This window comes from Opisthocomus hoazin, chromosome 7 (genome assembly GCF_030867145.1).
Source record: "Opisthocomus hoazin isolate bOpiHoa1 chromosome 7, bOpiHoa1.hap1, whole genome shotgun sequence".
Lineage (NCBI taxonomy): Eukaryota > Metazoa > Chordata > Aves > Opisthocomiformes > Opisthocomidae > Opisthocomus > Opisthocomus hoazin.
The window spans coordinates 57,705,443-57,712,789 of NC_134420.1; positions in this window are offsets into that span (position 1 = coordinate 57,705,443).

Below are 7,347 nucleotides of genomic sequence, written 5' to 3' on the forward strand. Positions count from 1 at the left end.
CAGCAGCATAGCTCAGCTGCTGTGCTTCCCACTTCACTGCTGGAAGGAGGATTCAGTATCATGACTCAGGGCATATCCATTGCTCCACAAACAGCATGGCCTTTTTCAGATCCTGCACACGTATGCACGACCTCGTAATGCTGGGCAGCTTTCCCTGTCACCTCCTCTATCGGCTCTAAACTAAAAGAGGGCAGATTTAAACTAGATATTAGGAAGAAATTCTTCACCATGATGGTGGTGAAACACTGGAACAGGTTGCCCAGAGAAGCTGTGGATGCCCCCTCCCTGGAAGTGTTCAAGGCCAGGCTGGATGGAGCTCTGAGCAACCTGGTATAGTGGAAGATGTCCCTGCTCATGGCAGGGGAGTTGGAACCAGAAGATCTTTAAGGTCCCTTCCAATCCTTACCATTTTATGATTCTATGATCTGCCACACATGTGCCTGAGCAGCCCAGCAAGTGATCTCTCTAATGGAGTGGCATTTGGGAGGAACCCTCCCTCCACAGAAAAAGCTAATGCACTTGGATACCAGAAACGTGAATTTGCTAGGAAAAATTCCAAAGCCTCACAAGGGGAGAGACATACCTTCTAGAGAATGAAAACAAAAAGAAAATCAAGTAACTTTGTTTTCCTTAGGCCATAACAAGACTGAAACCTCCCACGGACACGTGTCCCTTCTACCTCTTCAATCAATGTACAAGCCAGTCATTGAAGAATGTATATATTATAGATCTATGTATGTATGTATTTTAGAAGTTGCTTAATAATGGGCTGTGGCATGAAAGGAAAGAAAAAGGCAACAGTTGCTCAAGAGCTGTTAAGTGAAGAGACACTCTGTAACAGCTACTAAAGCAGGAGGAGCTTTGGCAACTGCAGGACAGAAAAATCCATAAAGAAACTCGCATTTTGGACTCATCTGGTGATGGCTGCTGCTTCCTGGAGAGGGCCTCATCCAGGCAAGCAAATGACAACAGGAGCCTCCCCTCCCTCATTTCAGCAGAGTCTGGGTCATGTCCCTGCTGCAGCGTGTGCTGTACTTTACACGGCTTTCTGACCATCCGCAGGGCAAACGGCAGACAGTTCACACGGTGGCAAAATGGTGTCGAGACTTTACATTTTGCCTCAGTTGTTCACAGCCTGGTGCAATCTCAAGTCATTATCTCTGAACTCCTGCAAGATTGCAGCAGCCTACTTTTTTGCTGAAGGACAAAAGATGGGGCCTAATCCAAACCCAACTAAAGTCAGCAGAGAAAATACCAACTGTTGCTGCTTTTTCAAGGCTTTTCAAGAGAATCAAGTTTCAATCTCTTGGAGTTTTCTTCATATATCACAAGTTTTGTTTACAATCTTGCCCACTTCAGTAATTTCCTAAACCTACAGGAATGAGAACAGGTTACCGCAAGATAAGCAAGGCTGGAAGTTTGTAGGTGCCAGCTACTCTGTGATAAGTCCCTGTATGTGTGCTCGAATCCTGCAGTGAAAACGCACTAACTGACTTGTCCTTCATGTAGGAGCAGGTTTCTTTTCATTTACTGTAGGGTGACAGTGGCTTGAGAGTAGTTTTACTTGCAGTGCCCAGTGAGGCAGCTCTCATACTCCATTGCAAACAATACAACACAGAAAAACAGCAGACGGCAGCTCCTGCTTTTGTTGTGAGATCAGTTCCAGGATTACTGGCTTAGTTTTCACCAGCTCCTTGAGAAAATGGGCTGTGTATTGCACATAAAATGCTATGGCAGTGCTGGTTTTCACATGATTAACTGCTATTTCTAAATAACGCCCAGCATTAAAAACCAAATTTTATTCTTCACTCCTGCCAGTCTTAAGGTACTTATCTTATGGGTTTGGAAGCTTAATGGGATTCCCTTCACAGCTCTTCTAACAATACCGTTCCGATTTTTGCACTTTTCTAAAAGAAAACCTGTGCTTGCCAAAGTACACATTCTCCAGATAGAGCAACCATTGTCAGCAGATTCTGCAGTTTGGCTCAATATGATACATGTTGAAGGGAAGACATAAGGTAATATTTTCAGAAATGCCATAATGTTTTCAGTCCCTGTGACCCATTTTCAAAAGTGAATGAACTTCTAAGGAGTCAGATTTTCAAAGGAATTTAGCATACAAAGAAATATGAGTTTTCACCCGCATATATCACAGAATCACAGAATCACAGAATAGTAGGGGTTGGAAGGGACCTCTGTGGGTCATCTAGTCCAACCCCCCTGCCGAAGCAGGGTCACCTACAGTAGGCTGCACAGGACCTTGTCCAGGCGGGTCTTGAATATCTCCAGAGAAGGAGACTCCACAACCTCCCTGGGCAGCCTGTTCCAGTGCTCCGTCACCCTCAGAGGGAAGAAGTTCTTCCTCATGTTCAGATGGAACTTCCTGTGCCTCAGTTTGTGCCCATTGCCCCTTGTCCTGTCGCTGGGCACCACTGAAAAGAGTCTGGCCCCATCCTCCTGACACCCACCCTTCAGATATTTGTAGGCATTTATAAGGTCCCCTCGCAGCCTTCTCTTCTTCAGGCTGAACAAGCCCAGCTCCCTCAGCCTCTCCTCATAGGGGAGATGTTCCAGTCCCCTCATCATCCTTGTAGCCCTCCGCTGGACTCTCTCCCGTAGCTCCTCATCTTTCTTGAACTGGGGAGCCCAGAACTGGACACAGTACTGCAGATGAGGCCTCACTAGGGCAGTGTAGAGGGGAAGGAGAACCTCCCTTGTCCTGCTGGCCACACTCTTCTTGATGCACCCCAGGATCCCATTGGCTTTCTTGGCAGCCAGGGCACACTGCTGGCTCATGGTTAACCTGTCGTCCACCAGGACACCCAGGTCCCTCTCCGCAGAGCTGCTCTCCAGCAGGTCCACCCCAAGCCTGTACTGGTGCATGAGGTTGTTCCTCCGCAGGTGCAGGACCCTGCACTTGCCCTTGTTGAACCTCATCAGGTTCCTCTCTGCCCAGCTTTCCAGCCTATCCAGGTCACGCTGAATGGCAGCACAGCCTTCTGGTGTATCTACCACACCTCCCAGTTTGGTGTCGTCAGCAAACTTGCAGGCTTGTAACCAATTCAAGCACTTTAGAAGCAAAGGGCAACTATTTTATTGTGCATGAACATTTTCAAAAATCCATTCCTTGAAAGCTGCAGTTCCAATGCTTTAAAGAATTGGATTCTCAAATATTAAAATATTTTTATTGAGATTTTCTATATCTTTCAGAAGTAAAGGAGAACAAAGCAATAAAGGAAATCTGAAATTGCAAATACAGTTCTAGTAATTAGATACCCAAAGAGCATAGGGTTTAATAAATAAGCCATAGATACAGATATTTCAGCACTAACTATACGTATGGATTTAATTGAATTTCTTTTACTGTGTCATGTATTTTCAGCTTTCCTGCTTGATGAACCAAAGAACATTGGGCGAGTGGTATTAACTTATTTTAACTGAAAACCAAGTGGAATCACTGAAAAGGTGAGTGGCAGCAAGTTAAATTGGGTAAGAGAGAAATAAGGAAGAAGTTAGAAGAAAAGAAGACAATGAGAATTCAAGGGGCTTCTGAAAATGAGGTTAAATGTTAGCTACACTTCATGCAGTTAGTTTTATATCTACACAAAATAAGATCAAACCATTCATTGTTCTGCTGTTTTCTTTTAAAAAAATCCAATGCAGAACATTGTAAAAGGAGAGAAAAATAAAATAAAGATCACTATTTCAGAGGCAGAAGTCCCTCCCGTTTTCTCACTAATGCATGAAGTATAATATTAATGATGTTCTTTTTTCTTCCTGCAATAACTGAATAAATTAATGTCTTTAACTTACTAGTAGGAAAAACATTTTGGTAAAAAGTCAACACTAAATACTGTTTGGCCATAAGTCTCTTCCCAAAATACTCCTGGTGGACATTTCACCCCACAAAGGATTTTCACAATAACAAATACACTACACTACACACAAATACAAATGCACTTTGCCTCTTACTAAAGACAGTACTGAGTGCTGGGTTGCACCTAATACCCTTCTTAGCTCCCTTTCTGTTTGTGTACAACCTTTTGCTATGGTAAATGTATACAAACAAGTTACTAAGAGATAACACAGGTTGAGAAATTGTAGTACATTAGCAGCAACTGTTTGGATGCCCATATTATCTCACCCCCTTTGAGTCTAATGTAGTTTGCACCTCAGCAGATGGGTGGCAAAGGCCTTACATGCAACATAAAGAGAAGCCGTGGGGTGGAGTAGGTACCATACTATAGATCCACACCCCAACTTGCCTCATGGTAATCTGTCCATGCAGGTATCCCTTGGGTTGCCTGGAGATGGATATTCTTTCCTCTTCAAAGAAAACAAGGAAACTGGACCTGATGAAAGACAAAATGAAATGTTTGTAGACAGCGGTTGTTACTTCACTGTTGCAAATAACTGAAAAGTTAGAAGCCACAAGTGAAAATTTAGCTCTAAGCAGTGAGTTATTTGAAACAATATATTATCTTCTGTTCTGTTAAAATTAAAAACCATTTTTCAATTCATGTAATAGAAATCCAGTCTGCTTTTCCAAAGTAAATGTTTGAAAGCTTTGTGAACTCAGAAGTCCCCAGTACAGAGAAGAGCTGAGATATGCAAGGACCATGGTAATAACCCCCCCAGATGAAACAAAATTATACCCTGAATGACCTAGCACTACCCTCTGTAGTAAACTCAGTTTACGATTCTGGAACTCTGTTAACCAGGAAAACTATATAATTTTTCATTTTTCTTATGATTTTTATATATATTTTATCACATAAAAAAGCCAAAGACAAAACACTGACAAGGCATTTTTTGTTTGCTTGGGATTTGGGGTTTTGGTTTTTCCTACGCTTCATAAATTTAAAAAAGACCCTATTTTTCAAACACAGTTGTCTTTTTAAGTGAAGCATTACAAAATCAACAGTCTTGAACAAAAATGAGTATGTTCATCAGTATATATGTTAATTTATCTGTGTTCTAAACTCACTTTTCAGCTGAACTTGCCCACAGACATGTTTTGCTTACACAAAATTTATTCAGCTGATATTTAGTTCTATTAAAAATCAAAATCCTTTGGTCAGCCTTTTGATAGTGAGTAGTTCCTCTTAACATAGTTTTTACTCTTGAGACAGCAACTACTTCAGCTAAGCAAGTGTTGCAGGAATCATCATGAATTTTAAAAGATATTTTTAGGTAAAGAGAGTAGAATCACGAAGTAGAAAACTAAATGGTTTGGGGATGATGTGTTACTATGTTTCATCCACTCTTCTTACTCAATATATATCTCAGATCAAAGACATACCCTGTATAATATTACACCAATTAGTAACTAGCAGGAGAAGGAAGTCGGGAAAAAAAAAAAAAAGTAAGAGGGAGCAGAGAGGGATTAGCAGAAAAGTAAAAGAGTGCTTATTTGAATGCCTGAATCGTCCAGCCCACACAGTCTTAAAATGGCTGACTAACTACATCACTACCTTCACTTGCTAACTTGAATTTTTTCATGTGGATTAGTTTTGTCTGTTCCAAGAACCCTCTCTTTTTGAGCTGGAATTTTGTGGCTTGAAAAGCAAACAAATGCCTGGTCATTCAGGAAACTTCATGACGCAGCAACGCTCCACAGAATAACCACTTTGAACTACATGGAGATCCACAGTATGGAAGGCCAAAGAGGACAAAACCTGCCATGACCTCAACAAAGCTGCAATCATCTGCTTTGTGTCAATACGAGGACATAAAGCAACAAGCACAGAGCCAAGTTCAAGTTCTACAGTTAGACAGGCAACCCCTATGTATAGATGCAGGGCTCAGCTGTAACTCCCTCCTGATGCAGGAGTGACAGACACACCCACATCAATGACTGGAGAGAGATTTACTTAAGTGAGGCATGCAGGGCCAGTACAGCAGGATAGGTGCAACAGCACAGTATGCATCCCAACAGACAAAACTCCATAGCTATTTGAAGAAGTTCCTATTAAACTCTTGCTTCACCCTCAGTACCACCCTGAAGGAAGGAATGTGTTTATGGCACCACTTAACAGCCCTGACCACACCCTTGTCATGGGGGAAGGCACAGCCCAAGGAGCATGAAAAGAGGTCAACCCACAAGATAAAGCCCACAACAGAAACAAATGGCAAAAATACATGCCAATGTCAACTTCAAAGTAGATAAAGCAATGTAAGGCGCAAGCAACATCAGGCCCAAAGATATGATCTGATGCGCCAACTGCCCATAACTTGCCTGTTGGCACTATGGTAACAGCAGAAGTGTGTTACATGCTTCCTAATGTGCAGAGGACCACAGGACTGCACGATTCTCACGAGCAATGACTTCAGACCAACAGGAGTCTGAAGACTGATGTATATCTGGAGAGACGGGGTGCTACTCCAAAAGAATGAAAAGCGAGGCTGTTCAGGTCAGCTCGTACAAGTAAACAGCTGGGGAAGCAGTGCTCCCTCTTCCTGTACGCTCCAATCCACACCTGCTTTTATAGCATGGTCTTTCCTGATCTCCATCATATACTTCCTCAGTACTTCCCTTTTACCACGTGTAACTGCTCACTCTCCCTCCGATTATTTCCTCACATGAGCTTGCTTTGACCACTCCCATTATAAAAACATCCACCCTATGCCAACTTGTTCCATCGGTATCACTCCATCTTTTTTTCATTCTGAAGCTCTTTGAATACCACCTCTATAGTTTCTACCTGGGGCTTCTCTGCTTGTGTGGTTCCTTCCCTTTGCAACTGATGTTGTTTTTACCAGAATATTTAATAGTACTTCTGTAGCCAAGAGGTACAACAGTAACCTGTGATTTATGGGAAAGGAGGGGGGGAATCTGTGTACAACTTACACGTTCTAGTTGATGTTATGCAGTTGTTATGAAACTCTTGAATCATGGAAGGCTGTATTATATGGGGAATCCACCATTTGTTTACAAAGGCTGTATCACATCCCTCCCAGACAAAGAACAATAATGGGTTGCTATAACTTTAATGATAACCTATCCAAAGAGCTCTGGCACAATTAGTTGGATGAAGTCTAAAGAAACCAGCTGAATAACTACTCTGTGAGAAATGCAGAGCAGAACAAAGGAAACCAGGCCTTCAAGGAAGGAAGTCAGAATCGGAGGCTGGATAGAGTGACATTAGTAATGAACAGGAAACTTCGGCAGGAGTGATGGGTTCTATGTAGCTGCAGGAACTTAGCCCTAAACTAATACAAACGAAGCAAAATATGAGGGACAGGGCATCCAAAGGCTTGAGAGCAAAAGCCAGTCTTGTTCTCTTTGGATTTCTATGACGTCCTCTGGTTCTTTTCTGACCTCCTTAATTATTCCTTCTATACATC